Source organism: Falco naumanni, chromosome 9, assembly GCF_017639655.2.
Source record: "Falco naumanni isolate bFalNau1 chromosome 9, bFalNau1.pat, whole genome shotgun sequence".
Taxonomy (NCBI): Eukaryota; Metazoa; Chordata; class Aves; order Falconiformes; family Falconidae; genus Falco; species Falco naumanni.
Window position 1 is genome coordinate 1 of NC_054062.1, and position 15,618 is coordinate 15,618.

Here is a 15,618-nt window from a genome sequence, read left to right on the forward strand (position 1 = left end):
GACTTCACCTTAAGACTTAACCCTGAGACATAACCTTAGTACTTAATCCTAATACTTAATGCTAAGACATAACTTGAGACTTAACCCTAAGACTTAACCTTAATATTTGCCATTAAGACTTAACCCCAAAACTTAACATTAAGACTTAACTTTAAGATTAACTCTAAGACTCACTCTTAAGACTCAACACTGAGACTTAACCTTAATATTTAACCTTAAAACTTAACCCTAGGACTTAAACTTAAGATTTAACCCTAAGACTTAACCCTAAGACTCAAACTTTCTATTTAACGTGAAGACTTAACCTTAAGACTTATCACCAAGATTTAGCTCTAAGACTTAACTTTAAGACTTAAACTGAAGACTTAATCCTAAGACTCAATCCTTAAGATTTAACCTTAATAATTAACCCTAACACATAACCCTGAGACTTAACCCTGAGATTTAAACCTAAGACTTAACCCTAAGGCTTAACACTAATACTTAACCCCAAACATAACCTTAAGACTTAACCTTAAAATTTAACCGTAAGATTTAACCCTAAGACTCAAGCCTAAGAGTTAACCTTAAAACTTAACCCTGAGACATAACTTTAAGACTTAACCTTAAGACTTAACCCTAAAACTTAACCCTTAGACTTAACCCTAACACTTAACACTAAAACTTAAATTTAAGACTTAACCTTAAAGACTTCACCGTAAAACATAACTCTAAGACTTAAGATTAAGGTTTAACCGCAATACTTAACCTTATGACTTAACCCTAAAACTTAACCTTAAGATTTAACTCTAAGACTTAACCCTAAGACATAACCCTGAGACTTATACTTGAGACTTAACTTTAAGACTTATCCCCAAGACTTAGCTCTAAGACTTAATTTTAAGACTTAAACTGAAGACTTAATCTTAAAACTTAACCATAAGACTCAATCCGTAAGACTTAAATTTATGACTTAACCTTAATACTTAACCCAAAGACTCAACCTTAAGACTTAAACTTCAGAATCAAACTCTAAGACTTAACTGTAAGAATTAACCCTAAGACTTATCCCTAAGACTTAACTCTTAAGAATTAACCCTAAGACTTAAACTGAAGACTTAAACTTAAGACTTAACACTATGACTCAATCCATGAGACTTAAATTTAAGACTTTATCTTAAGACTTAATTCTGAGACTTAACCTTTAACTTAAGACTTTTCCCTGAGACTTAAACTTAATACTTTACCCAAATACTTAACCCTAAGATATAAATTGAGACTTAACACTGAGACTTAACCCTAAGACTTAATATTTGCCATTAAGACTTAACCCCAAGACTTAACATTAAGACTTAACTTTAAGACTTAACGCTAAGACTCACCCTTAAGACTCAAGCATGAGACTTAACCTTAAGATTTAACCCTAAGACTTAACCCTATGACTTAACCCCAAGACATAACCTTAAGACTTAACCCTAAGACATAACCTTAAAACTTAACCTTGAGACTTACACTAAAGACTTAACCTTAAGACTTAACCCTAAGACTCAACCTTAAGGCTCAACCTTAAGACTTTACCTTAAGACTTAACCCTAAGACTCAACTTCTAAGACTTAACTTGAAGACTTAACCCTAAGACTCAACATTATGACTCAACCCAGAGACTTAACACTAAGATTTAACCTTAATACTTAACCCTAAGTCTTAACCCTAAGATCTAACCTTTAAGATTTAACCATAAATTTAACCCTAAGTCTTAACCTTAAGACTTAACCCTAAGACTCAACCTCTAATACTTAGGGTTAAGTCTTAACCCTATAACTTAACCCTAAGACTTAACCTTAAGACTTTTAACCCTAATATTAACCCTAATACTCAACCTTAAGACTAAATCTTAATACTTAACCCTAAGACTTAACCTTAAGATTTAACCCAAAGACTAAACCTTAAGACACAAACTTACGACTTAACCCTGAGACTTAGCATTGAGACTTTACCTTGAGACTTAACCTTAAAAATTAACCCTGAGACTTAACCCTAAAACTCAACCTTAAGATTTAACCTTAAGACTTATCTTTAAGACTTTACCCTAAGACTTAACTCTAAGATTTAAGATTAAGCTTTAACGTCAAGACTTAAACTTATGACTTAACCCTGAGATTTAACCTTAAGACTTAACTTTAAGACTTAACCCTAAGACTCAATCTTTAAGACTCAACCCTGAGGCTTAACTCTAATATTTAATCTTAAGGACTTAACCCTAAGACTTAACCAGAAAACTTAACCCTAAGACTTAACCTTAAGACTTAACCCTGAGACTTAACTGTAAGACATAACCAAAAGACTTAACCTTAAGGCTCAAACTTAAGACTTAACTTTAAGAATTAACCCCAAGACATAACCTTAAGACTTAACCATATAACTTAACCCTAAGACTTAACCCCAAGACATAACCTTAAGATTTAACCTTAAAACTTAACCTTGAGACTTACACTAAAGACTTAACCCTAAGACTCAACCTTAAGACTTAACACTAAGATTTAACCTTAAGGCTCAACCTTAAGACTTAACCTTAAGAATTAACCCTGAGACTTAACCCTAAGACTTAAGATTAAGACTTAACCCTAAGACTTTTACTTTAAGACTTAACTTTGAGACTTAAACCTAATACTTAAACCTAATACTTAACGTTAATATTTAACCCTGAGACTTAACCCTAAAACACAACCTTGAGACTTAACCCTGAGATTTATCCCCAAGACTTAACTCTTAAGTCTTAACCCTAAAACTTAAACTTAAGACTTAACCCTAAACTCAATCTGTAAGACTTAACCTTAAAACTTAACCTTAAGTCTTAACCCTTAGACTTAACATTAAGACTTAAATTTAAGACTTACCTTTCAGACATAACCAAAACGCTTATTCCTAAGATTTAACCGTGAGATTTAAACATAACACTTAACCTTAATACTTAACCATAAGACTTAAATTTAAGACTTAACCCTAAGACTCAATCCATAAGACTTTAACTTAAGACTTAACCTTAAGAATTAACCCTAAGACTTATATTTAAGACTTAACCAGAAGACTTAACCCTAAGACTTAACACTAAAACTTAACCCTAAGACTTAACACAGTTACGTAACCCTAAAACTTAACACTAAGACTTAACCCTAAAACATTACCCGGAGACTTATCCTTGAGGCTTGACGTTGAGACTTAACCCTAAGAATTAACTCTAAGATTTAACCTTACAACTTAAACTTGTTTAAGACTTAACCCTAAGACTCAATCCGTGAGACTTAAAATTAAGACTTAACCTTAAGACTGAACCCTGAGACTTAACCATAAGACTTAATCCTAAATCTTAACCTTAAAACTTAACCCTAAGACTGAACCATAGGACTTAACCCTAAGGCTTAACCGTAAGACTTAAGACACAACCTTAAGACTTAACCCTAAGACTTAAATTTAAGACTTAACCTTAATACTTTACCCTGAGACTTAAACCTAATACATAACCCTAAGACTTAACCTTTAAGACTTAACCCTGAAATGTAATACTAAGACTACACCCTAACACTTACCCCTAATAATTAACCCTGATACTTAAACCTAAGGCTTATCCTTAAGACTTAACCCTAAGACATAACCCTAAAACATAACCCTGAGACTTAAGATAAAGATTTAACGTTAAGGCTTAACTCTAAAACTTAACCTTTAAGACTTGATCCTAATAAATAATCCTGAGACTTTTCCTTGAGACTTAACCCTGAGACTTAACCCTAAGACTGAAACTTAAGACACAAACTTACAACTTAACCCTGAGACTTAGCCTTGAGACTTTACCTTGAGACTATAACCCTGAGACTTAACCTTAAGACTTAACCCTGAGACTTCACCCTAAGACTTAATCCTAAGACTTAACGTTAAGACTTAACTTTAAAGACTTAAACCTGACACTTATCCCTAAGACTTAAATCTAAGACTTTACCCTAAGACTTATCCCTATGACTTTTAACCCTAAGACTCAACCTTAAGACTTAACCCTAAGATTTATCCATAAGATTTAACCCTATGACTCAAACATAAGGCTTAATCTTAACACTTAATTGTAAACTTAACCCTAAGACTCAACCCTAATACTCAACCTTAAGAATTAACCTTAAGACTTAACGTAAAGACTTAACCATAAAACTGAACCCTAAGACTTAAGATTAAGTCTTAGCCCTAAGGCTTAACCCTAAGATGCAATCTTCAGACTTAACCCTAAGACTTAACCCTAAGACTCGACCTTAAAACTTAAGAATTAACCTAAAGACTTAACCCTAAGACTCAACTCTAAGGTATAACCCTAAGACTTATCATTTGACTTATCCCTAAGTCTTAAACTAAATACCCAACTCTAAGACTTAACCCTAAGACTTAATCCTAAGACTCAACCTTAAGCCTTAACCTTAAGAATTAACTCTAAATCTTAACCCTAAGACTTAACTCTAATATTTAACCCAAAGATTTATCCCTAAGACTTAACCTTAAGACACAATCCTAAGACTCAACCTTAAGACTTATCCTTAAAACTTAACCAAAAGACTAAACCCTAAGACTTATCCTTAAGACTTAACCTTAAGACTCAACCTTAAGATTCTTATCACTTAACTCTAAGACTTAATCCAAAGAGGTAACCCTAAGACTTAACGTTTAGACTTAACCCTAAGACTTAACCTTAAGACGTAACCCTAAGACTCAACCTTAAGACTTAACCCTAAGGCTCAACCATAATACTTAACCTTAAGAATTAACCTTAAGACTTAACCCTAATACTTATCCCTAAGACTTAAGACTTAACCTTGAGACTTATCCCTAAGTCTTAACCTAAATACCTAACCCTAAGACTTAACTCTAAGACTCAACCTTAAGCGTTAACCTTAAGAATTAACTCTATGACTTAACCCTAAGACTCAACCTTAAGACTTAACGTTAAGACTTATCCTTAAGAACTTAACCTTAAGACTTAACGTTAAGACTTATCCTTAAGAACTTAACCTTGAGACTTAACCATAAGTCTTAACCTAAAGATCTAGCCCTAAGACTTAAACATAAGACTTAACTCTAACACTCAACCTTAAGACTTAACATAAAGTCCTAACCCTATGCCTTAACCCTAAAGACTCAACCGTAAGACTTAACCATAAGTCTTAACCTAAAGACCTAACCCTAAGACTTAAACATAAATTAACTCTAACACTCAACCTTTAAGACTTAACCTAAAGACTTAACCCTAAGTCATAGGGTTTAGTCCTACTGTCAAGTCTTAGGGTTATGTTTTAAATCTTAAATTTATATGATAACCCTAATGTTAAGCCTAACTCTAACCCTAACCCTGACCTTAACCCTAACCTAACCCTAACCCTAACCCTAACACACATATGCAATAGCATTAATGGCAAACTAAGGGCAGCGCATGCGGAGAATGAGGTTGACATCGTGGGGCGTGGTTTCGGGTTGCGCATGTGCATTAGGCAATCGGCTTTAACGCATGCGCAGTCGGTTTTTTGGTATGCGCCGAATCGGTTTGCCGCTGCAGGGCGTGGTTTCCCAAGGCGCTTGCGCATTATGAAATCAGGCTTTACACATGCACAGTTGGGTTTCTGGCAAACCTAAGGGTAGCGCATGCACAGAATGGGCTTGACGCCAGGGGGCGAGGATTCCGGTGGCCCATGCTTATTACGAAATCGGGTTTTATGCATGCACAGTCGGGTTCTGGCAAAACTCAGGGCAGCACATGTGCATAATGGGCCGGACGCCGCAGGGCGTGGTTTCCGGCAGCACATGCGCATTACGAAGGTTTTACGCATACGCAGTGGGGTTATGGCAAACCTAAGGGCAGCGCATGCGCAGAATGGGCTTGACATCGCAGGGCAATTTTTTTGGCGGCGCATGCGCATTACGAAATCGGATATTACACATGTGCAGGGATTTTCTGGTAGATCTAAGGGCAGCGCATACGCATAATCGGCTTGACGCTGTGGGGTGGAGTTTTTGGCTACGTATGCATATGACAAAATCCGCTTTTACTTGTGCGTAGTAGCGTTTCTTGCAAACTAAGGGCAGCGTATGCGGGATCGCGATGCCGTTATATACGTCCGGCAGCGCCGAGGGGGAGGAGTCACCGCGCATGCGCGGCGCAAGGGCTGCAGCACTGATATTTGGCCGCTAGGTGGCAACAGCAGCAGCGCTCCACCAACCGGGCGGGTGCAGTACTCAAGTGTTTGTCGCCAGGTGGCAGCAGGTCCCCACCAGCCCTGTGCTGAGCACTGGCCGGGCGAGCCCTGGGCCGGGTCTCAGCCCAGTTTACACCACCGGGCCCTGGGAGTGCTCGCTGCGGCTGCGGGGTTCCCTGCGCTCTGCCCTTCGCCCACTCGCAGCCCGGGCACTCATACTCATTGCCTCCGTATGCAAAAGCATCTACGTGCCTCAAGCATTTCAGTCCTTTGCGTATGATGCGCTCTGTTTCGCTGTGGGAAACGGGTGCATTTGCTCTGTTTGCATTTGGAAGCACGTTAGTAATTTTAAATATATTTTTTTAAAATAGGAGAGATTTTGCAGGAGTGCACTTTTTAAGTAGGAAAAAACGAGTGCTGTGAATGTGTGACTTAGGAACAGCTCATACGAGGTTTTCCCCTGCACATTATGAGCTGTTGCACGATTTAACCTCTTGTGTTCACAGCCGCTCCCCGTGACGGGAAAGTCAGCCGTTACCGGAGTGAAGGGGTGCAGAGTACGCGGCAGGGGCGAAAGGTGGGACAAGGGAGCGGGGTCTTTCCTCCTCCTGCCTCCCTCCCCCCCCCCCCCCCCCCCCGCCCCCCGGCAGCGGGTACCCTCCGGCGAGGATTTGCTTTCCGCTGTGCCAGCCGGTCGGGGAGCAGCTCGGTTGCTCTCGGCAGCGCGTCTGTAAGCGAGTGCAGCGCTCTGCAGGCGGAGTCAGCGGCGGGCCGGGGGGCTGTGACACCGAGCGGCAGCTGCTCTCGGCCAGCAGCTTCGCCTCGGGACCGAGCCCCCCGCAGGCAGCCGCTGTGGGCACAGCCCGCACCCCCCCGCAGAGCCCCGAGGCCGGTAGGCTGAGGGGAGCCCGCGGCGGCACCGAGCCCCGGCCCGGCGCGGAACGGCAGCCCAGCCCCCCCCTCGGCCGGCTCCGGGCGGCGCTGCCCGGCGGGGCGGGCCCGGCCCGGCGGGGCGGAGCCGGAAGGCGGGTCCATTTTCCGGCCCGCGCGGGCACCCTGGGGCGGCGGTGGCGGTGCGGGGCTTCCCCGGGAGCCTGCGAGGCTTTCGGGCCGGGACGTGCGGCGGCGCGCTGGGTGAGCGGGCGGGCTGAGGGCGGCTGGGGGCCGGTGGACGAGCCCGGGCGCGGCCGTCGGGCAGTGGCCGGCCGGGGGGGGACGTGGCTGGCCGGCGCTCGGCCGCGGCAGGGAGCGCCTGGTGCCGGCGGCGGGCGGGCTGAGGCGGGCGGCCCGGCCCGGGACCGGCGGGGCTGTCGGCGGTTCACGTCTCCCCGGCAGTGGCGGTGGTCAGCGGGCTGCTCACGGTGCTGCCTTTTTTTTTTCTCGTAGCTGCGCCGCTACCTCAGCGAGGAGGCGAGGCGCGGCGGCGGGGCGGCCCCGGTGCTCCCTTGCGGCGGCGGGGCCCGGGAGGGGGGTCGGCCCGCGGCACCCTGCCGCCCCCCCGCCGCCTCCGGGTGCCCGGGCAGCCGCTGCAGCCGCCGCAGCTCTGCGCGGGGCTTTGTCTTTCCCCCAGCGCCGGCCGTGGCCGTGGCAGCGGGCTGGGGCCGCAGGGGCTGCATCGGGGCCCGCGGTAACGCTGTCGCAGGGGGGCGGCTCAGGAGCCTCCTCAGCCCCTGCGAGCGGGCAAGGGAAAGGAAAGAAAGCCGGCGGCGGTGGAATCCCCCCCCCCCCCCCCCCCCCCTCGCCCCGACTGCTGATTTCTGTAAAAAGTGTTGCAAAGGGCAAGCGTTTAACTGCCGGGGAGGGTTGGGAGGCAGCAGCTCAGGTGTCTCGCTGATCCTGTGTCATGACAGTCAGCTCCTGGGCCAGAGCAGCCGAGGGGAAGAGGCCTTTGGATTTGCTTTCCAGTGAAACAGGGCTCATTTGTTTTTTTCTTTGTACCTAGGTGCATCGGGAATTGTACGCTGACAAATCAAGGGGAGCTAAACTGAAGTTCAGTCTAGATGTTACTTTTCCACGTGTGCCTTGTGCTTGTGAATCGGACTGCTGACAGTGGAGGGATAACTTAGGTTCTTGCCGAGGGCTACAAGGCTCCGTGTGCCCGCTGCTTCCGAGTGCTGCGCTGCTGCTTGGGCAATAATTGGACTGTAATGCCAATGCCACGTGTTAGCCTTTCTCCAGAAGTTATAAAAGCAGAATGAGCGTTAAGAATCTGATTACCTTTTAACTAAATTCAAAACAAAGTTGTGGGATGAAGTGACTGGAAGCCCTGCAAGTCTGACTGGGTGTTGCTGCCGTGCATGTTATCCACCTGTCTAGCGATCGTTCCTGCCTCTTGTTCTGCTGTGGTAATTCCTTTGGGTAATGCGTTGGGCTCTAGATGGAGTGCATCTTGGCTTCCTCCTGACCCCCCGAGATGTTACCAGTCTTTGCCTTCCTCACGTTTCACAGGGTGTGGGAAGGCCAGAGAGACTGGAGGCCTCGGCTGTGGTGTGCGGAGAAGCTGTCAGCCTTCTAAGAGAGCATGTAGCCAGCAAGTGCATCGTGGTGCTTCGGTACCGAGCTGATACCACAGGCCTCAATCTTTTTGTGAAAAGGGATCACAAGGAAACGTGCTGATGTTGAAGGGGGAGAGGTGGCGGGGGAAGAGGTAGGAGGCAGCTTTCAACCAATTTTAGGCTTAACTCCTGTGTTCCTGTAAATGGTTCTGGGCTTTGAGGGGTTTGCTTTTGGCTTTTTGCCTTAAGCGCGTCTACCTTTCAGGGTAACGCTTTCTTGGAAGTTGGAAACTGTCCTTCTTTGACACCAAACCAAACCCCGTACATGGGAGGGCCATTTAGCGTGCCACACCGTGCGTTTTATTCCCTGTTGGTCACTTGGCCCTAGCCGTACACACTCTTCTGGTTTGGCATGTTCTTACCCTGCTGGCTGAAAGATTCTGTCTTTTCATTTCCTCAGCTTGCCACAGGCCATAACACTTGTGTGTTCATAGACCGCTTTCCTTGCTCGCTGCTTTCAGATTTGAGCATCGATGCCATGGATGTAACAGGAGAGCAGCAGCAGGACGTAGAGCACAAGCTGTTTAAACAACACTTGGATAAAGCTGCCAATCGTGTGACTCCAGAAGCTGAGAGACACGGTAAGATGCTATTCTGCCATTCTTGGATGGATGCTCTCACAGCCTTTCCATCACCGTATGCCTGCTGTGATATTCCTGGGAACAAGGGACGGCTGAATTCACAGCGTTGTAAACACCACAAACTCTTGAAGAGTTTATAGGACACAAATCTATTACACTGGCAGATCAGACAAGCTCCTCTGTGTGTGTGTGTATATATTATACTCGGTACTTTTGCAAGGCAAGTCTTTGCCTCGTCCCTCTGAAACTGGGACAGGGACTCATTGATGCATTTCAGGAGCAAAGCTGCTGAGTGAACAGGCTTTTCCTACTAGAAATCAAGCAGCTGCTCTGGCGAAACTTGACTTTGGTTGCATCTTTAAATCCTAGAAGGCTGACAAACGGGACAAGCTGGTTAGAGGAAAGAGCCTCTCTCCAGGGAAGGCTCCGCTGACTTGACCCTTAAGCCTAAAATTGCGTCTTACTGTGTTTGCTTTGTGTGTGTGAATGCAGACCCGATTCATAGATTTCAGTTGATTTATCAGTTACATGTTGGAGTAAATGGTCCTTGGCTACATAAACCTCTCCTCTGTATTTTTTTACATGTTATGGCTTACTGTTCTACTTCAGTACAACCCGGGAACAATTCTGGTAGTGTTGCAATCTAATGGTAATACTGCCCTCACTTTGTCTTTCTAAAACGTGAGGTCCTTATTATCTGTTCTGGGAGATAGTGTAGTTCTGTGTATTGGCATGAACTAAATTTGCTGATTTGTTGTAACTCGGATTTAACTTTTCTGTTCTTAAATGCTGAAAAGCTAAACTAAGCCAAGAGCTGAACAATGGGTAGGTACAAGAGCTTCTCCTGTTGTCACAGAAGTGCGGTGATAGCGTTCTTACTGTTGTGTCACTTAGCAGCCTTTCTGCATTCAGAGGCTGTGGCGTGACAAATGTAATGTCTGGGGTCAAACCCCGCTTTTCTGTATCTAATTCTCTGTTAACACATGTAGGCCTCCTGCCTTGCTTATGTTGCCAGCCTCCACTGGGATTACTTGGTCTGAACTGGTTGCCCTCGCTCCTTATGTTATCAACGGAGAGGAAGAGAAACTTGCAGGGAGCAGTCTCATCCAAGAGAGGCATTTTGAAAGCGATCAAATTCCATTGCATGCAACAAGCAATTTCTTCTGCTGTCTGGAAAAAGTATATGGCTAGTTTGATTTCCACCACACGTGTGGCAAGTTAGATTGGAAGTGTCCACCCATCTTCGTGAAACTCTACGATTGTTTCTGTTAGTAACACTTGATGTTCAGTCAGTGATTTAAATGGCAACTATAGCAGTATTGACTGGTAAAGGAAAAATCCACACAGACGTGGTGACCGCTGGGCTTGCTTTAGTCACGACTCAAGAGTTCGGCCACCACCCCAGTGAGTGGCAGAGAACCAAGGGATACAGCACAGCTTATACACGCTTATCAGATCATTAGTCAATGTCTGAAGTTTTTAGGAGTTTCCTTTTGTCCTGTCAGTTCTGTGAATCCATTACCTGACTCTGTCCCAGTTGATTCACCTGCTTGGTTCCAGTCTTTGCCTCAGTTCCAGGCTCCTCCTTGGATCGTGATCTTCATTCTGCCAGCTTTAACTCACACACTCCTTCAAGCACGCTTATCTTTGAACAAGCAATTCCTATTCACCTATACAAATTTCTCTAAAAACACCTGTGTTTCTGAGAGCACCTGTGTCCACAAATTGATCATCTGTTGTTTCTCTGTTCTGCCACCGATTAACTGGACTGGGTGTTAAACCAGCCTTGGATTAGGGCTACGCTAGGGACGAGGCCTGGTTCTGCCACTTAGCCGCTTCAGCACATTAAATTTCTTAGTTAAAAATCCATTTTCTTTAACATTGACCTTAAATTTAGTAAAGCATACCTAAATATTATGGGGTAGTATGTGGAGGCTTTTCCTGATCATAGTTACGTTAAAATAGTTAATAGCTTAATGATTTCTATGGTAGGTTGCATTCTGTGCTGGGATGTCATCTCATTCATTTCCATTGAATGGCAACAGAGGATTGAATTTTTTATGGGTGGTTCTTACTGTTTCCTTTCTTTTAACATGGGCAGAGTTTTCCAGTGTCACACGTCGTATCTGCATGCAAGTTGAGGACTGTAGCGAATTCCTGGCAGAACAAGGGCATACTGTACCCTTGCAGGAGTTGGACAACCGTGGCCTGTAGATTTCTTTGAAGTTACTTTGAAGATCTTGTATTATCCTTGAATAGGCAGAATAAAGAATAATAAGCATTGTACAAGAACAAAGCCGGACGCCAAGCAAGATAGGAAAATTGCTAAGTTAGCACATCCTTATTAGGCGCTTGCAGCACGACAACCAATCAACAAGTAACGTGAATACGTAATTGTTAACCAATCCACAAATAACATGAATATGTAATTAACAACCAATCAACAAGTAACCTGAATACTTAATTGCAGTCCAATCAACAAGTAATATGAAGATGTAGTTGCAATCAGCTAACCAATGATTGTTACCATGTGAACAGTGCATTAGAAGTATAAATATGACTAAGTTGCTGAATAAAGTAGGATGACACATAGCCATATTGGTGTGATTGTTGTTACTCGGCTGACTCTCCGATTTGGGACCCTCTTCAGGGGACCATGTTAACAGCAAGAAACTTTGCATGTGGAGTTTTATGTACTGCAGTTTCTTTATAGTACCTAAGCTGTCTGCAGTACCTTGGTGCTGTCTGAGACAACTTGACAGGCAGCTACCGATTGCATTCAGAAAGCTGTTACTAGTTGCTCTATTTTGAAAGACTCCGTGTGTTGTACAGGTGTCCTTCTTCAAATGGTAGGAGCCATGGCTTTGACAAAGCATAGGAATTACTAAGCTGCATTCTTCCTGACGCTATCTTTTAGTGTAATTACAGGATCAAAACCCATACCAGTTGAATTCTTAAGTGTATTTTCAACTTGTTTGAATGTCGTAAGCTGTAGAAAGTAAGTCTCATACAGTTGCTTAACAATGGGTGTATTTTCCTAAAAGTTTTTATTTGCTTGATCATAACTACCATAAAGGATTTGATTAAAGAAGTAAGGTTAATGATTGCTTTTCATGCATATTTCATACTTTCTAATTAAAATCTCTTTTTTTTCTGTGGCTAATACAGGTGTCTTTAATACTCACTTCTGTCCACCTGTTATACCTCACAATCTCAACAACGAGGGTCCTGATAACACTTTATCCCCTCAGCAGTGTCTGACTTATCACCTGCCTTAGTTATTCAAGAAGCCACCTTTTTGAGGCAGTGTCTAGACAGTGAGACTTAGAGGGCTTTTGTAACCCAACAGACTTGGTCCTGTCCTTCAGGATTTGTGACTTAAACAGCCAGGTGATACCTCTGCCCCACAGCACTGAGCCGTGAGCTGTGCCAGTGGCCTGTTCCCCCAACCAACGCTGTAGGCTTGCATGCAGCCGTTCACCTGCAGCGCTTTGTCCCCATCTTCCCCCGCAGGCTTTGTACCCTTGACTCCACAATCAATGCAAGCCTGGGGAGGTCCATCACCCCACAGTGCCACCGAGCCTAGCACAGAGCATCCTCCCCTGCACCCCAGCTCCATTCGGCTCCCTAGCAGGGAGCACCTCTTGCCGGTGCTGCTGGCACAGAGGAAATGACAGCAGCTTTTCCCCATCACACCCACCAGTGCTCCCCATCCCAGGAGCACCTGCTGGTCTTTAACCCCTTCCTTGCTGGGGGTTAAAGCACAGCAAAGCAAGGCACAGCCCCTGTGTAACCACTGTGGTTTGGAGCCTGTGCCCATCCTTGCTTGCTCCCCAGCACAGGGGACAAATCCCTGGGTGCCCCTACCATGTGCTGGCACAAGGCACCTCTGAACAAAACCCCCTGTGCAAACACAGCCTCCTTGTTTAGACCATTAGGGCATCTCCTCTGGCTTCCTGAAAATAATTAGTCAGCCTCATTAGGAGAGCAAACAAATGAAGATGGGCTGGCAGGGAGGCCTCACAGTGCTCGTTTCTGGAAGACTTGGCAGGGCGGAACAGCAAATGTGATCCGACCACATGTGAAAAGCCTAACGCAGCCTGTGAGCCCCCGTGCTTGCCCAGCCAGCCGTGGAGGGGGCTGCCAAGGGGCACCTCTGTTACGGCTTGTGGGGCACAAATACGAGACATTAATACCTAGCTTCCTCAGCAGCCGTTGCATGCCAAAAGTGACCTGACGGCTCCCAGCCCTCTGCATCAAGGGGACAGTCGCAGGCAGGCACGGCTGCAAGTGTCTTTGCTGCAGAAAAAGAAGAAAGGATGTGGGCCCTGTGGGGGGATATGACCTGGCAGAAGAAAAGCTGTGTCTGGGCAAACAGAGGTGGAAGGAGCAGTGTTACAGGGACAAATGGTCCCTGGCATGCCTGGAGCTGAGACCTGAGAGCTCATAACAGCATGTGGGCAAGGGGCCTCACGGACTGCTTGCCAGCACGCCTCAGTGCATCCCCATTTGCAGCCATGCTGGCATAGCCCAGGTACCGCTCACTGCCGCGGCCACTGCAGCCCCGTACCTGGGGCACAAGGCACTGGCCAGCCGCACTCCCCAGCCCAGATCCCGGCCCTGCTGAGCGCCAGGGCAGGTCTGGGGGAAGCTTTGAGGGCTACAGCAGGCTGCAAGCCTGACCCATGCTGCCCTGCAAGCCTGCCTGCCTTCCCCCTGCAGCACATCACAGACCATGGGTGCTTTGTTACTGTCGTTAAGCTTTTATTTCCACTGTCACAAAGTTCCTGGGTTTTGTTTTGATTTCTTTTGTTTTTAAACTGTTGCATTTGCTTGGTTTGCTCTTGCATTCATCTCAAGACAAGGCAGCAGGGCATGCAAACTGAGACACTGGCACGGACACAGAAACAGGGTTCATCTTTACAAACAAGGCTCTTTGCTGGAGCTGCTGTTTCTCAGCTGGGGTCTTGGCTGCCCCCCAGGAAGGGGTCCCGGGGGACACAGCACTCAACCTGGGCTGGCGGCTGCAGGAACAGAAAGAAAGGGAAGGACGGCTTTCCTGCAGCACCACTGGAACAGTCAGAGCTGGTATGTGTAACCGTGACCCCAAAACTGCACTGCAAGGAGACACCCCAAGCTGGGCACCGAGACCAGGGCCATCGGCTCCCTCCTTTGCCCCCAGCCCTCACTCCAGCCCTGCCAGCCACCACTCCGGCCAGACCCTTCCCCTCCAATGCCCCCACGAAGGAGGGGTGGCTGGTGCCCTCCCAAAATGCCTCAGATCTCCCCCTTTACCTCAGGGCTGTCGATGCTGGGACAGCAAGCTGGCTGTGGGTCACCCACCCGCTCCATCCAACCAAATCCCCTGACCCTAAATATAGGGCAAGAGGGACACTGCCAGCAATTTCGGCTGTCCCCATGCCACACTTGGCCCTGCTTCACAGCCAGCCCTGCTCCAAGCAGGGTTCGGCCCCAGAACTGGAGACACTTCCACCCCCTGGGTTAGCACAGCCCCACGGCAGCCTTTTACTTGCATCCCTGCATGCTCGGGGGTAGCAGTGGCTCTGGGACCGGGGTCCCACAGCCTCAGGCCCTCCCATCCAGCTGGGATGCAGGGTCTCAATAGCATGGGAAGTGTGCGCTGACAGGCACCCAGTTCTGTGAGGCCAGCTGACATGCAGCCGGTACCAGGCACAAACAGGATCTGGGGTCCCCCATAAGCAAACACCCCCTGCCGTGAATGCAGCGAGGAGTACTCCCAGGGGCCACCCGGTCTCATTACAAAATGCAGCAATTAAAGGGCTGCTCTGGAGGAAAAACCTACTTAGCTTCTCTCTCTCAGGTTCTGGTTCGTGGCGTGATGAGAGGGTGAGGGGCATCTGCCCCCAGAGCTTTCTCCCATCTCCTCGCTCTCCAGGGAAAAGAGCTCAGCCCAGCCCCAGAGCTCAAGAAAAGATGGTTACAAAACAGCAACAGTCAGCACACAAACAGAAAAATCAAAAGGAAGTATAGACACAGCATTTTAATGGGGCAACACTGGTGTGGACAAACTGGAGGGGTGGCGGGGGGGTGGGGGGTGGCGGGGGGGGGGGGTGCAGACACGCTGCAATTGCTGGGGCCAGACCCTCGCCTTTGCCTGGCTGTGCTTCAGGTCCCCCTCCCATTGCCAGCGCTGCAGCCAGCTTTATTTCAGCCAGGCATCAGGAACCCCAAGCATAAACGGAAACAAACCAGGTCTTGTCAGCTGTCTGCTTTTAATAAGGAGCAGATGTAAAAAGA

General features: G+C 46.4%; 1 long non-coding RNA gene across 7 annotated transcripts; it reads left to right on the plus strand.

The window, feature by feature from the left end:
- Positions 1–7,227: 7,227 nt before the first annotated feature.
- On the plus strand, positions 7,228–14,142 carry LOC121094091. 7 transcript variants are annotated; one of them, XR_005829744.1, is made up of 5 exons: positions 7,228–7,337; positions 8,146–8,485; positions 8,652–8,850; positions 9,220–9,339; positions 12,508–14,142. It is a non-coding gene; the product is annotated as an uncharacterized LOC121094091 (long non-coding RNA). The 7 variants fall into 7 exon arrangements; XR_005829739.1 differs by lacking the exon at positions 12,508–14,142 and adding an exon at positions 11,441–11,928 and having other exon boundaries at positions 9,159–9,339; XR_005829741.1 differs by lacking the exon at positions 12,508–14,142 and adding an exon at positions 11,441–11,928 and having other exon boundaries at positions 9,193–9,339.
- The last annotated feature ends 1,476 nt before the right edge of the window (positions 14,143–15,618 follow it).